Consider the following 15,231-nt stretch of genomic DNA (forward strand, 5'->3'; position numbering starts at 1 on the left):
TGATAGTTTTTAAGTTGCTTGGATAGCCTCTAGAATGTAGATAATTTTGAGAGGTGTAGATACATGGCAATTCATGCAAAATATTTTGACTCTCAAGTGTACAAATAATTTGATATAAAAATAGAAAATGTTAACGAAAGCTTAGCTGAAATGAGTTTTGACGAGTGTTCCTAGAACATAGGGAGAAGTTTCTCGTATGTTTTGTTGCAGTTTTTAGGACCTTAATCATGATGAATCGTGATTTTGGTACCTTGTTGGATTGCAACCAGACTTGGTGGGATAGTACCCCTAGATGTCTTAGACGTTCTTCTAAATTTTTGTTGCATTTGGACTTCGTTCGAGTGCAAAAATGGTGTGACGACCGAGAGCAATGACTTAGGACATAGGCAAATTGCATGGGTAGAGAGTGATAGATTTTCTAGTGCTATAGATAGCTTAATTCCATAGGTTTACTTCTTGAGATTAACACCCTCAAAGAGTCTCTGTGCCCCATCCGAGTCACTTTCTTGAGTATTGACATTATGTTAGTGCAAGATAGCTATGCTATAAACGTCCATCGCAATGACTTGCTAACATTGGTCTGTTGCCAACCTTAGGTGGTGAATGACCTAGTCATAGCTTTACTTTATACACCATTGATTTTGATTTCCTTTCCCATTCACACTTTACCAGTCAAGCAGCTAGACTCGAGGTTTAGTGCTTGGTAGAGGCTAGATGTTGAGGACTTACTCTTGAGAGGCATAGGGAGTTGAGAGTTAGAACAAAAAAAAATCAGTATGTATTTCTTTTGATACTTTGAAAACACTGTTCAATCATTCCTTTTACTTTTAATTTTGTACCGTTTGTTTGTTTTTGTTCGTGGATTCATTTCAACATATAAGAGTAGATTTACTTGTTTTTGTTCGTGGATTCATTTCAACATATAAGAGTAGATTTAGTAACAACCAAAACCATCAAATTAGGTTGAAAAGTTCACGAAAAAACTATCAAAACTATATTTTGATAGGAAAGACCATAAACTCAAAAAAAATAGAAATTTGATGGTCAGAACTCAAAAGCTGATCTTAACTCAAAAAGGGGATAATCAAGCCCAAAATAGTCAATCTGGAAAGTTTCATGTATGTGGTGCAGAAACATGGATCGCGATCCATGCCCCCCTATAAGCTTTTGACCATAATCCGATGAGAAGTGATGAAAGTGGAAAATTTTTCGAGGTGTGGGGCTCGTCGGGGTGTGTCTTGGCAAAACGGGAGCTCGGGGAACCTCGGCACGTGGAGCACCGACAGCATGGAAAGCTTACATTAAAGCCCTTCCTTGGTTATAAATGAAAGAGGCAATAAGGAATGGTGATGGAATTTGAAACGTGGAAGACTGAGGTGAGTTCCACAAGCAAAAAGGCAAAAAGGGCATTTTGTAAAGGCTTATGGGCTTATGAGGAGCAATAGTGCCTATTTGCTCCCCACGCTATTGCTCAAGAGGACTTTTTTTTTAAAGAAAGTAGGAAAACAAGTGAAGAAATCATAAGGCCTGCCAATGACCACGCGAATACTTAGACCAAGCTTTGAATGGAAAATTTACAAGCTTCAAATTAATCCTATGAACATAACCATTGAAATAGGGTTTGTATCTCTTAAGGTTCAAAATAATTGTTATATACACAACTACAACTCGAGAAAAACTTGGGCAGAATGTAATCCCATCTGCAAAGTTTAAAATTTACTTTTAAATTTTCAATAAAAAAACTACAAAGTGTAGAGAGATTCAGTGAAAACGTCTTAAAACAAAGTCTATTCACGCTTTAAATTTTCCTTGGAAGGAGTCTTTTTGACTCATGATGAGCTGTTATCATGTCACAAAAACTCCCCATTCTTATGCAAGATGTCATCCCATGTTTTAGGTCCATCTTGCTCCCATCTAGAAAATTTATTTGATCTCTTCTTGTTACACAAGAAGTTTTGGACAAATTCTCACAATATTTCCGACATTGTGACTTAGCTCAACATCATGAGCTTCTGTGAGGGAGGTGCCGCATACCTAGCTAGGTACGATTGGGGATAGGGGATTGCCGGCCCGGTGGGGGACCGGCGGTCCCCTACCCCCAATCGTACCTAGCTAGGTATGAGGTGCCTCTCGAGCAGAAGCTCATGATGCTATGCATACCTAGCTAGGTACGATTGGGGGTAGGGGACCGCCAGCCCGGTGGGTACGATTGGGGGTAGGGGATTGCCGGCCCGATGGGGGGGCCGGCGGTCCCCTACCCCCAATCGTACCTAGCTAGGTATGCGGTGCCTCTCGAGCAAAAGCTCATGATGTTATGCATTGTATGAAAAACAATGAGGAAGACTCCGTTTTCGTACATGAGAAAATTTCTAAATCTTCTTGTGTTAGTACTTTCTTGGATCGAGTAGCTTTGCCAAGCTTAAAAGGAAAAACTGCACTGCTATTCTGCCTTAGAGAAGATGGTAGAGTGTTTGTAGTGCCTTTAATGAGACTAGTACGGCCGGCCGCCTTCGGCGGCCTCTCTCTCTCTCCTCCTCTCTCCCTCTTTATCACGTGCAAAGGGGCTTGTTTTTGTTTTGGACTTTAGCCTTCATGTTGCAGATTGCGAGACGTGTAAAGGGCTCCCCCTTCCTCCATATTATGTTAGTAGATACATCATTCCCCTCCAGAGAGGGATTTACCTAAGACCCACCTTCACGCAAACCAAATGATAACCATGAATTGCCACCGAACTACTTTGAGGAGCCTACTGGAGAGGTAGGGGTAGACTCCCTTCCATTATGATTTTTGTGTTGCATTTGTTGAGTTGGATCTAACCTTATCTGATTGCATCCATGGATCAACCTAATAGGCATTCCTTCGACCTGGCAACATAGATAAAATAACATGACTATTAAGACGAGCGCCACATGCCAGACGTGCACGGCTATTCATCATGTGACAGAATATCACATCTCACAAACCAAATTACTTAGCATATTGTCCACCAAGAAATCCTATTTTTGAAACCCATCATGAGTACATGCACAACTTCTATCGATAATTAGAATAATTGGATCATTAATGTAGTTCTTAAGGTGTATAGGTCTTGCAGTTGAAATATTGTAATGGCTATGGAACATGTGATGACTGAGGGTATCACTGGATCCATGAGTTTGGTGCTCAGGGCTAGCATTGGTCATCTCCATAACAAGGAAGCTAGCAGCAAACAACAACACCACAGCATAACTCCTCATTCATCATCCGATATTGCATCCATGAGACCATAGTCTGACCCCAATTCTGATCCAACTATTGGTGCATCATTATCTCGATGATCTTTGAAGGTGTTCACCACCTCTATGACGGAGAAGGGATAAGCTTATGGATTAGAGTCGGTTGTAGCGGAGACACCCTTGTCTGTGGCGATGAACGTAATCCTTACTTCTTGGCTACTTGAAGCATCCTATTTAGAGATAGGATCCTGAGCTTCCTACGGATAGAGGCATGCTTAGTGATACCATCTCCTTATGAATGTCATCATAGCCTTTTGAGCCAAGATAGGCACATTCAAAAAATGCATTGGTGGATGTGGTATGCTCAGCCATATCCCTCCCGCTCCCTTAGATTTAGATGTAGTATCTTTGCATCAGATCTGTTCACTATGCGTTGCAACTACTCCATACACAGTTTACCTTCCTCTTTCTTTACCTGATGTAAAACAATCAATATCAAGAGTAGTCAGAAAGTAGTACATGTACTTCACAACATGAGAAAGATGATGGAGAAGAACAACGAATTTGTGTTGGTGTAAGTTTGTGTGCACAATGAGAGAGAGAACCAAATTTCCATGATGATTGTGGGAGTTTGTGATGTAGGTGTGCAACAAAAGAAATGTGCACATGCGAACACATGCATGCGCTCGTGTTTGGGGGGGGTGCAAAGAGATTTGAAAGCTTGCCTGTTAAGCACAACCCAAGTAGCTCCCATGCTATGCTTTGTGCTTCCATGGCAACAACACCCTTACCTGAACCAGATATTACTTACACATTTAGTTTCACCTTGAAAGTAACAACTAGGTGAAGTCAAATGGGTTGTTGAACACATAAATCAATAGCTAGAAACCAGCTTTGCATCAGATACACAGCATGAGAAGGGTGAGGTCTGATAGGCTGAAACATGAGAAGGTGGAACTCTAAGGTGAAGCTACACAACAAAAAAAACAACTAAAATACCCGATATGAATCACAGAGTTCTGGAAAATGTTGCATGGCATGCGAGCAAGACTTGATGACTTCATCTTCCACCTCCTTTGCATTTCTTAGCCTCTTAGCTTTGCTTCCGCGCCTCACACAACCTCCAGCTAATCTGGTCAAGCCCCAATTTTGTGTTGCTTCAAGTAGAGCAGAAGATGATTCAACAGTGACTCACAACCACCCAACAAAGAGAAGACATTTAGATAAGAGGTCGTACACAATTTTCCTCCTTGCAGATGCTCAAGAGTAATGCGATATTCTGCATGCACCACATTGCTCAGAGCCCATTACAATGCATACCTAGCTATCTCCTTTCCTGCATTGCCATTTAAGCTTGTCATTCTGACCATTTCCAAAAGTGAAGGTGGGAATGCCGAATGAATTCATCATGTTTGAATTGAAAATAGCCGAAGGTGTTGCTCCCATAAGACCAGGACAAAGCTCTTCCTACCAAAAGGGGTCAATGTTCTTGAACCATGGATGCTCCTTGATGTCATGGGCTGTCCTGAGGTGCTTGTTGGGGACCTTGTGCAACAAGATTTTAAGCAGAGAATGGGCGTCCCTGGACATGTATGCGGCAACCTTAATCGTCACGTCAGCACATCTTGGCATATTTTTGTCCTCATCAATATTGCAACCGCGCTTGCCAAAGGGCAGGGAACCAGACACCATCTCAAATAAGAGCACCCAAACACTCCACCAATCCAAAGCAAAACCATACTCCTTGCCTTGCAACATCTCGAGCGCCATGAAAAAGTATGTTCCACAAGGAGACGAGCGTTTGAGGACTAGCAACCAATGTCCATAGCTAAGCCAAAGTCATAGAGGTTGGCATGGCCGTCATAGTGGAGGAGGATGTTCTCCGGCTTGATGTCGCGATGGAGGATTCTGTGCGAGTGCAGCCAAGCAACTACAAGCACCGGCTTTTGCAAAGGGGCCATGTTTCTCAAGTTGGGAGAGGAGGATGTTCTCCAGCTTGATGTCGCGATGGAGGATTCCGTGCGAGTGCAACCAAGCAACTGCGAGCATGGGCCTCCACAAAGGGGCCATCTTCCTCAAGTTGGGAGGGGAGGTCTCCACCATCCGAAAAGTCGAGGAGGAGGTGGGCATGTTTTCTGGAAAGCAAAGATGCTTGGCAATGTTGACGCTCTTGAGGAGATGGGCGAGCTTGTGCTAGAAGGAGGCTTTCCAGGCTATCCGCCATCCATCCGGGCTCCGCCATAGTGCAAAAGCAAATGGTAGCGGACAAGAGTGATGTTTGAACAGAGCTAGACGATGGGCTCCCTTGTAGGCCCAGGCTGTAGCAGTTACCTTCAATGACAATGCAAGCTCGTGCAAGGATTCATCGGAGAAAGTGTTGTCCATGAATCCATGGAAGAAGGAGAGACTTTACTTTGGCTTCCACGAGTCCTGATTTCCGGTCTAAATAATAAATGACCCATAGTTATCCAATCCACAAGAAAAACCCTCAGGATCATTCCCTTTACAACTCAATCCATGCAGTAGGGGGAGCCACAACATGAGCTAACGTCTTAGAAAGAATTAAAAAAAACTTCCAAGGAAGAGCCTTCCCATTAATTTTATAAAATTAAATGGGAGAAAACTTTCCTTTTTTTTGAAATAGAAAGTTTCCCAAAATAGTTAAACTGACTCCCTCCATCCGAGTCTGTCTCACAGTGTGTCAGTGGTTCTCTCTCTCTCTCTCTCTCTCTCTCTCTCTCTCTCACACACACACACACACACACAAGGCGTTCAGCCTGCCAAAGACATGGATGCTCTCTCTCTCTCTCTCTCTCTCTCTCTCTCTCTCTCTCTCTCTCTCTGGGCTAGATTGCCGTTGCAAGTCGACGTTGACAGACATCATCGCATATGATCCTTGCGGGTGTCATATCACACCATCGTTCGCTGCCACCACAGGGGCTTTGACATCTTCAAAATGCCATGGTGACCATGGAATTTTGATGCTATATAACTAATACTATTGGTTTGTGTTCAATAAATTATTATATTTAAGTGGTAGTCATTGTGTGAGTAGGGCAACAATAGTCACCCACTAGCTTTAGACATCAATCACAAAAAAATTTGGTCCAAAACTTCTAATCTTATTTTTAGCCAACCAAAAAAGAGAATTTATCTCTATTGTTTTTTCCCTTTGGGCAGGCCAAAAACGACAACTTCAGTCTATTTGCCTCAAGTTTCAAGGGGTGAAAGAACTTCTAAAAATGAAAAGGTGGATGAAAGAACTTCTCAAAATAATAAAAAGGTGACAACCCATTATGCTTTAAATCTTTATCATTTAACCTATAAGGCTTTCAAGGTTTCATGCTTTCAAAGTATCCCAAAATCTTTTCCTTGGTGAATGAGCATTCATTTAGTATTTTAAAACTAAAGGCATGTTCATCATTAAATTTACTCCCTCTTCATTTAAATGAGTGTCCACTATCTAATTTCAACCAATCATCATTTTTTACCTATCAAAAAAACTTGAAAATATAACTGAACCTTTTTTTCTATTTTAGTCAACAAAAAGAGAAGAAATTAATAGATAATGGGGGAGGGGATTCCGGGTCCCCCTCCCCGCCACGTGTCAATCCTTGAGGCCTCAGGCCGGCTTGAGAAAAATCTCAGGCAAGCTCAGCAAGAAGGTTCAAAAAAATTTATTTAAATAAACACTGCCAGCCGCCTCTTGACTAAGCGCGCTTGGCGAGGACGTGATCAAAGCGGGGCAAGGGAGAGGGGGAGAGAGAGAGAGAGGGGGGAGGTCCTGCAGCTGCAGTCATCCTCATCCTTGCACTCCTCAAGAGAGAGAGAGGAGAGATCCTCATCGTCGAGAGAGAGAGAGAGAGAGAGAGACTGCCTGCACTGGAAGGTTTATTGCGCGGGCATATTTCCTCCACACGCTCCTCATCACCTGTTCCATCCTCATCACCTGTTCTTCAGCGGAGGGGCTTCGTCATCCTCACCTGCGGCAGACAGTGCCACTTACTCACGTTCGGCTTCTTCACCTGCAGCTTCTTATCCTCACCTCAGCGGCTGTGTGCATCTGCGGCTCCCTTCGTCATCATCACCTGCGCCACCTTCTGCGGCTCCCTTCGTCATCCTCACTTGCAACACCTTCTGGAAGGTTTACTGCACCACGTATCCTCACCTTCGGTTCTTCACCTTCACCTTCTGCGGCTGAGGATACTGCGGCTCCGAACCTGCAGGACGGCTCCGAACCTCACCGGCAAGGGTACCTCTCTCTCTCTCTCTCTCTCTCTCTCTCTCTCTCTCTCTCTTGCCCCGCTTTGCTAAAGCCCACCACTGCCGACGAGAGCCTATGTTGAAGAACGTCTCTGAGAGAGAGAGAGAGAGAGAGAGAGAGAGAGAGAGAGAGAGAGAGAGAGAAATGAAATGAAATGTTGTATCATGCCCACTGCCTACCACTGCTCTCCACCCTTCTTGCGCTCTCTCTCTCTCTCTCTCTCTCTCTCTCTCTCTCTCTCTCTCTCTCTCTTGCTTTGCTAAAGCCCGCCACTGTCGGTGACAGCCCTGACGTGGTGAAGAACGTCTGTGTGTGTGTGTGTGTGTGAGAGAGAGAGAGAGAGAGAAATGAAATGAAATGTTATAACGAAAAACGTCTCTGTGAGAGAGAGAGAGAGAGAGAGAGAGAGAGAGAGAGAGAGAGAGAGAGAAATGAAATGTTTTTGTGTGTGTGTGTGTGTGTGTGTGTGTGTGTGTGTGTGTGAGAGAGAGAGAGAGAGAGAGAGAGAGAGAAATGAAATGTTATATCGAAAAAATGAAATAAAATGTTTCTGTGTGTGTGTGTGTGTGTGTGTGTGTGTGAGAGAGAGAGAGAGAGAGAAATGAAATATCGAAATGAAATGAGATGTTATATCGAAATGAAATGAAATGCCGACCATTGCTATGAAATGAGATGTTATATCGAGATGAAATGAAATGCCGGCCATTGCTATGAAATGAAATGTTATATCGAAATGAAATGAAATGCCGGCCATTGCTATGAAATGTTTTATTTAGCGCGCGCGCGCGTGTGTGTGTGTGTGTGTGTGTGTGTGTGAGAGAGAGAGAGAGAGAGAGAGAGAGAGAGAGAGAGAATGAAATGAAATGTTGTATTAAAAAATAAACGTGTGTGTGTGGGTGTGTGTGTGTGTGTTTGTGTGTGTGTGTGTGTGTGTGTGTGTGTGTGAGAGAGAGAGAGAGAGAGAGAGAGAGAGAGAGAGGAATGAAATGAAATGCTATATTAAAAAATAAACGTGTGTGTGTGTGTGTGTGGATGTGAGAGAAAGAGACAGAGAGAGAGAGAGAGAGAAATGAAATGAAATGCTATATTAAATAAACGTGTGTGTGTGTGTGTGTGTGTGTGTGTGTGTGTGAGAGAGAGAGAGAGAGAGAGAGAGAGAAATGAAATGAAAAGGGGAAGCTTGAAATAGCTTGTCTGTGTATGCGCGGACAAATAATATGAAATGTTATATTAAAAAAATGTCTTCGAAAGGATGGCATGGCCGACACGATATTAAGCTCAATTTCAAAAATGCCGGCTGAAGGCAAGGGAAAAAGGAGAAATTCCGCCTCGAAATATAGAAAAATAGTGTAAAAACTCAAATGATGGAGCATTAGGTGGGGTAGCCGCTCTCTTGGCCCTAACCCAGTTAGGCATATCCCACAATCAGTGCATTCCAGGAAGCTTCTCAAGCACTTTTTGTGCTTTCAGAAATGCACAACATTTGGCATGAGACACACACACACACACACACACACACACACACACACACACACACACACAGAGAGAGAGAGAGAGAGGGCCTTTTCAATGAGGTCTGATAACGGTGGGGCTCACAGAGCTAGAAAAAAACCTAGCTTTGATGTAATCCCACATGACAAAGCGAGCTACTGACGGGGAAGAACTAGGCAAGGGAAAAAGGAGAAATTCCGCCCCGAAATATAGAAAAATAGTGTAAAAACTCAAATGATGGAGCTGGTGGACAAGAAGCATTAGGTGGGGCAGCCGCTCTCTTGGCCCTAACCGAGTTAGGCATATCCCACAATCGGTGCATTCCAAGAGATGACATCCTACACAGGAAGCTTCTCAAGCACTTTTTGTGCTTTCCGAAATGCAAAACAAAACACCAAAGGTCTTGGCGTTTGAGCGCACTCCCCAGTGCCCACATGCCTAAAGATTGTCACGCATCGTCGTGCATGCGAATTAGCGCCGAAATAGAGAGAGAGTGTAAAAACCCAAATAATAGCCTAATTTTGTAAACATTGCAAAGCACCGGTAGGGGCTCAAGACATTGGCACTATTCAAAGCACCAAAGTTTGGGAAAAATGTGTCTCGATCGGGGTCAGCTTAATATCGTGCCGTTTTCAGTTTCAAAAATTCCGGTTGAACGCAAGGGAAAAAGGAGAAATTTCGCCCCGAAATATAGAAAAATAGTGTAAAAACTCAAATGATGGAGCTGATGGACAAGAAGCATTAGGTGGGGCAACCGCTCTCTTGGTCCTAACCGAGTTAGGCATATCCCACAATTAGTGCATTCCAAGAGATGACATCCTACACAGGAAGCTTCTCAAGCACTTTTTTTGCTTTCCGAAATGCACAACAAAACGCCAATGGTCTTGGCGTTTGAGCGCACTCCCCAGTGCCCACATGCCTAAAGACTGTCACGCATCATCGCGCATGCGAATTAGCGCCGAAATAGAGAGAGAGAGAGTGCAAAAACCCAAATAATATCCTAATTTTGTAAACATTGCAAAGCACCGGTAGGGGCTCAAGACATTGACACTATTCAAAGCACCAAAGTTTGGGAAAAATGTGTCTCGGTCGGGGTCAGCTTAATATCGTGCCGTTTTCAGTTTCAAAAATGCCGGTTGAAGGCAAGGGAAAAAGGAGAAATTCCGCCCCGAAATATAGAAAAATAGTGTAAAAACTCAAATGATGGAGCTGATGGACAAGATGCATTAGGTGGGGCAGCCGCTCTCTTGGCCCTAAACGAGTTAGGCATATCCCACAATCAATGCATTCCAAGAGATGACATCCTACACAGGAAGCTTCTCAAGCACTTTTTGTGCTTTCCGAAATGCACAACAAAATGCCAAAGGTCTTGGCGTTTGAGGACACTCCCCAGTGCCCACATGCCTAAAGACTGTTACGCATCGTCGCGCATGCGAATTAGCGCCTAAATAGAGAGAGAGAGAGAGAGAGAGAGAGAGAGAGAGAGAGAGAGAGAGAGAGAGAGAGAGAGAGAGAGAGAGAGAGTGCAAAAACCCAAATAATAGCCTAATTCTGTAAACATTGCAAAGCACCGGTAGGGGCTCAACAAATTGACACTATTCAAACCACCAAAGTTTGGGAAAAATGTGTCTCGATCGGGGTCAGCTTAATATCGTCTCGTTTTCAATTTCAAAACATGCCCGTTGAAGGCAAGGGAAAAAGGGGAAATTCTGCCTAGAAATATAGAAAAATAGTGTAGAAAACTCGAATGATGGAGCTGATGGACAAGAAGCATTAGGTGGGGCAGCCGCTCTCTTGGCCCTAACCGAGTTAGGCATATCCCACAATCAGTGCATTCCAAGAGATGACATCCTACACAGGAAGCTTCTCAAGCACTTTTTGTGCTTTCCGAAATGCACAACAAAACACCAAAGGTCTTGGCGTTTGAGCACACTCGCCAGTGCCCACATGCCTAAAGACTGTCACGCATCATCGCGCATGCGAATTAGCGCCGAAATAGAGAGAGAGAGTGTAAAAACCCAAATAATATCCTAATTTTGTAAACATTGCAAAGCACCGGTAGGGGCTCAAGACATTGACACTATTCAAAGCACCAAAGTTTGGGAAAAATGTGTCTCGGTCGGGGTCAGCTTAATATCATGCCATTTTCAGTTTCAAAAATGCCGATTGAAGGCAAGGGAAAAAGGAGAAATTCCGCCCCGAAATATAGAAAAATAGTGTGAAAACTCCAATGATGGAGCTGATGGACAAGAAGCATTAGGTGGGGCAGCCGCTCTCTTGGCCCTAACCGAGTTAGGCATATCCCACAATCGGTGCATTCCAAGAGATGACATCCTACACAGGAAGCTTCTCAAGCACTTTTTGTGCTTTCCGAAATGCACAACAAAACGCCAAAGGTCTTGGCATTTGAGCGCACTCCCCAGTGCCCACATGCCTAAAGATTGTCACGCATCGTCGTGCATGCGAATTAGCACCGAAATAGAGAGAGAGAGTGTAAAAACCCAAATAATAGCCTAATTTTGTAAACATTGCAAAGCACCGGTAGGGGCTCAAGACATTGGCACTATTAAAAGCACCAAAGTTTGGGAAAAATGTGTCTCGGTCGGGGTCAGCTTAATATCGTCCTGTTTTCAATTTCAAAACATGCCGGTTGAAGGCAAGGGAAAAAGGGGAAATTCTGCCTAGAAATATAGAAAAATAGTGTAAAAAACTCGAATGATGGAGCTGATGGACAAGAAGCATTAGGTGGGGCAGCCGCTCTCTTGGCCCTAACCGAGTTAGGCATATCCCACAATCAGTGCATTCCAAGAGAGGACATCCTATACAGGAAGCTTCTCAAGCACTTTTTGTGCTTTCCGAAATGCACAACAAAATGCCAAAGGTCTTGGCGTTTGAGCGCACTCCCCAGTGCCCACATGCCTAAAGACTGTTACGCATCGTCGCGCATGCAAATTAGTGCCGAAATAGAGAGAGAGAGAGAGAGAGAGAGAGAGAGAGAGAGAGGGAGAGAGAGAGAGAGAGAGAGAGAGAGAGAGAGAGAGAGAGAGAGTGCAAAAACCCAAATAATAGCCTAATTTTGTAAACATTGCAAAGCACCGGTAGGGGCTCAACAAATTGGCACTATTTAAAGCACCAAAGTTTGGGAAAAATGTGTCTCGGTCAAGGTCAGCTTAATATCGTCCCGTTTTCAATTTCAAAACGTGTCGGATGAAGGCAAGGGAAAAAGGGGAAATTCTGCCCTAAAATATAGAAAAATAGTGTAAAAAACTCGAATGATGGAGCTGATGGACAAGAAGCATTAGGTGGGGCAGCTGCTCATTTGGCCCTAACCCAGTTAGACATATCCCACAATCAATGCATTCCAAGAGACGACATCCTACACAGGAAGCTTCTCAAGCACTTTTTGTGCTTTCCAAAGTGCACAACATTTGGCATGAGAGAGAGAGAGAGAGAGAGAGAGAGAGAGAGAGAGAGAGAGAGAGAGAGAGAGCCTTTTCAATGAGCTTAATCAATGAGCTCTGATAATGGTGGGGCTCGCAAAGCTAGAAAAAAACCTAGGTATTTACCTTTAAATTTTAAATTTGAACTTGAGAAAACCTACAACCTGTAGAGAAATTTAGTGTAAAAACCTTGAATTCTAGCATTGCCTTGGTCGACATGTATGCCAAATGCCATGCACTTCATAAAGCACAAAAGGTGCTTTCAATGAGCTTATTCTATGGGATGTCGTCTCTTGGAGTGCACTCATTGTGGGATATGCCTACACATGAGTAAGGGAGAGACGAAGAGAGAGAGAGAGAGAGAGAGAGAGAGAGAGAGAGAGAGAGAGAGAGAGAGAGAGAGAGAGAATTTGTGTGTGTGTGTGTGTGTGCGCGAAAGTCCACACAGTTTCACATTATGCCCATAGGAAAGTCAACAACCTTTTGCTATGGCCATAGGATGCACACAGGCTTTGGCTATTGCTCTCTCTATGACCACCTTGTGCCATAGAGAGGGAGGTATAGAGAGGTGGATAGGGGAAAAATAGAGAGAGAGAGAGAGAAAAACATGTATAACCCAGTGCTAAATATATATATTATTCTTACAGTAATGGAGCACGTGCTTACCTCTGGAGGAGATTCTTCGGAGGTGATATTTTCTACCCCAGAGAGAGACCCAAGCAACAATTTACGAAATGCTAAGCGCGTTGCACGAGGTGGGGATGGACCTGCAAAGAAGCAAATTGTAGATGGACTAGGTTTCATCCACACAGTATGCTCCAAAATTCAAGCCTCAGGTGAGAGAGCGGAGGCATTACAGGTTTCCTATAGAGAGAGCATTCAATGGTTGAGCCATTCACAATATGAGCAAGGGGTTTATCTTCATCGTCTAGAGGAGCGGATGCAGCTACAGATCAATGGTATTTTGCAGCAGCAGAGCTCGGTGCAAGGACAACTTTCTCGCATAGAAAACAACCAGGAAAAAATCATGAGTCTCTTGGAGAGGTCCCTTCTTGACAAGGATAGCATGGATTTCAAAAGCATTGTGCTTGAATTACAAAGCACTAGCAACAAATTGACCGCCGTAGCAGTACAAGGAGAGAGCTTCCTATATAGGATGCCGTCTCTTTGAATGCATTGATTGCTAGATATGCCCAATTTGGGTAGGGTCAAGAAGCTTTGGTCTATTTTTGGTAGATGCAAAGCGAGAGTGTCTCTCCCAATGCAATCACATGCACACCATTGCCAATGTGGTATTTTATTTTGATTGCGTAAACGGAATGTACACAACAATTCAATCCTCAATGCAACTCTACCAACTCAAATGGGGACATGTCACCATGGTAACTCTTCATAATGAAGCACCTCGGGGCTGATTTCGATGCACCTTTGAATCCTTCTTGATGTGGGTTGCCAATGGCCAATAATGGGTTGACCAATAATGGGTTAACTTGGCACATCTGCATCAAGACGGCGAGAATCAGACTAACGTGCAGACTGGCACATTGTAACCGCAGTGGAAAGTTGCCGACTGTCACGCAGGCCTTATCCTGTCAAGATGGTAACTCTTCATAATGAAGCACCTCGGGTTTATTTGGATGCACCTTTGAATCTGTCTTGATGTGGGTTGCCAAAATGGCCAATAACGGGTCGACCAATAATGGGTTAACTTGGCACATCTGCATCGACTACAAGATTCCATTTGACGTGCAAACTGGCGCGTTGTAACCGCAGTGGAAATTTGTCGGCTGAAACCCAGGCCTTAACCGACAATCGTCAATGGGCTAATCGGATGGACTCGCTCCCCCAATTATATCCTTAGTAGTAGTTAGATGAGATTTAGAGAGACAGATATAGAAGTATATAGACATTTACCATGTGGGTTGGCAAGCCTCCTCTCACTGACTCCCTCAAAGAAAGATAGACATAGTTAGAAAATCCTTTCTTCTCCATACTCTCTTCTTAATTATCTAGATACTAACTTGTATATATCTGTGAGTACTTATAAGAGTTCTTTTTTGGACAGATGGCTATTGGTCCAAAGGTGTTGTCTCCTGGACATGCAAGACGTAGTAGGATATGTCAAGCCTCTCGAGCTACGCGACGTGCAGCAGCGCGAGATAGAGTTCGATGTTCTGTTGGTGAGATTGATGTGCCTCGCTTGGAAGATTGCCACCATTTGATAAACGTGAATCGATGCAATGAATTTCCTCAGGGGAGGATTGTGATGGATGTAGATAACGAGTCAATTCTCTCGCCAAGTTATGTAAGGATTGAAGTGGAAGACAATTTGGAAGCCAATAATGGAGATGTTCCTGAGGAGCCTGTAATTGTCTCCAGAGAGGGAGATTACTCCAAAGTTGAGACACTTTGTCTATCTATCACCTACTTATATTCTGAGATCACTTCCTTGATGCATATCTCTATGTTGTCTCTTTCTCATGAAAAGTGTATTCTTCACAACATAGGCAACTTGGATTTTGCATGTTCCTTTTGTGGTGCTTTAGCTTGGAAAATAGAAGCAAAGACCATTCGCACATTTGTGGGGAAGAGTTGTTGCAACTCAGGAAATGTTTCTTTGCCGCCATTAAGTGAACCTCCTTTAGAATTAAGGGAATTGATGCATGGGGGTAATACTAGAAGTAGAAAATTCTTGAACCATATCAGAGCATACAATAGTGTGTTGGAATTTGCTTCTTTGGGAGCTCATATAGATGAATCTCTCTGCCAAAGAAAAGGAATCTACACCTTCAAGGTGCATGGATCTATTTATCATAACATT

The 15,231-nt window shown here is 43.5% G+C and overlaps 1 pseudogene across 1 annotated transcript; it reads right to left on the reverse strand.

Moving 5' to 3' along the window:
- Positions 1–1,850: 1,850 nt before the first annotated feature.
- Positions 1,851–5,529, reverse strand: LOC147420390 (uncharacterized; annotated as a pseudogene). The gene is made up of 7 exons (XR_015186980.1): positions 4,453–5,529; positions 4,215–4,372; positions 3,937–4,040; positions 3,093–3,690; positions 2,655–2,864; positions 2,370–2,518; positions 1,851–1,930 (listed from the first exon to the last, which is right to left on the reverse strand). The product of XR_015186980.1 is annotated as an uncharacterized LOC147420390 (transcript).
- Between the last annotated feature and the right edge of the window lie 9,702 nt (positions 5,530–15,231).

Source organism: Adiantum capillus-veneris, chromosome 28 (assembly GCF_014529385.1).
Source record: "Adiantum capillus-veneris isolate H3 chromosome 28, ASM1452938v2, whole genome shotgun sequence".
Taxonomy (NCBI): domain Eukaryota; kingdom Viridiplantae; phylum Streptophyta; class Polypodiopsida; order Polypodiales; family Pteridaceae; genus Adiantum; species Adiantum capillus-veneris.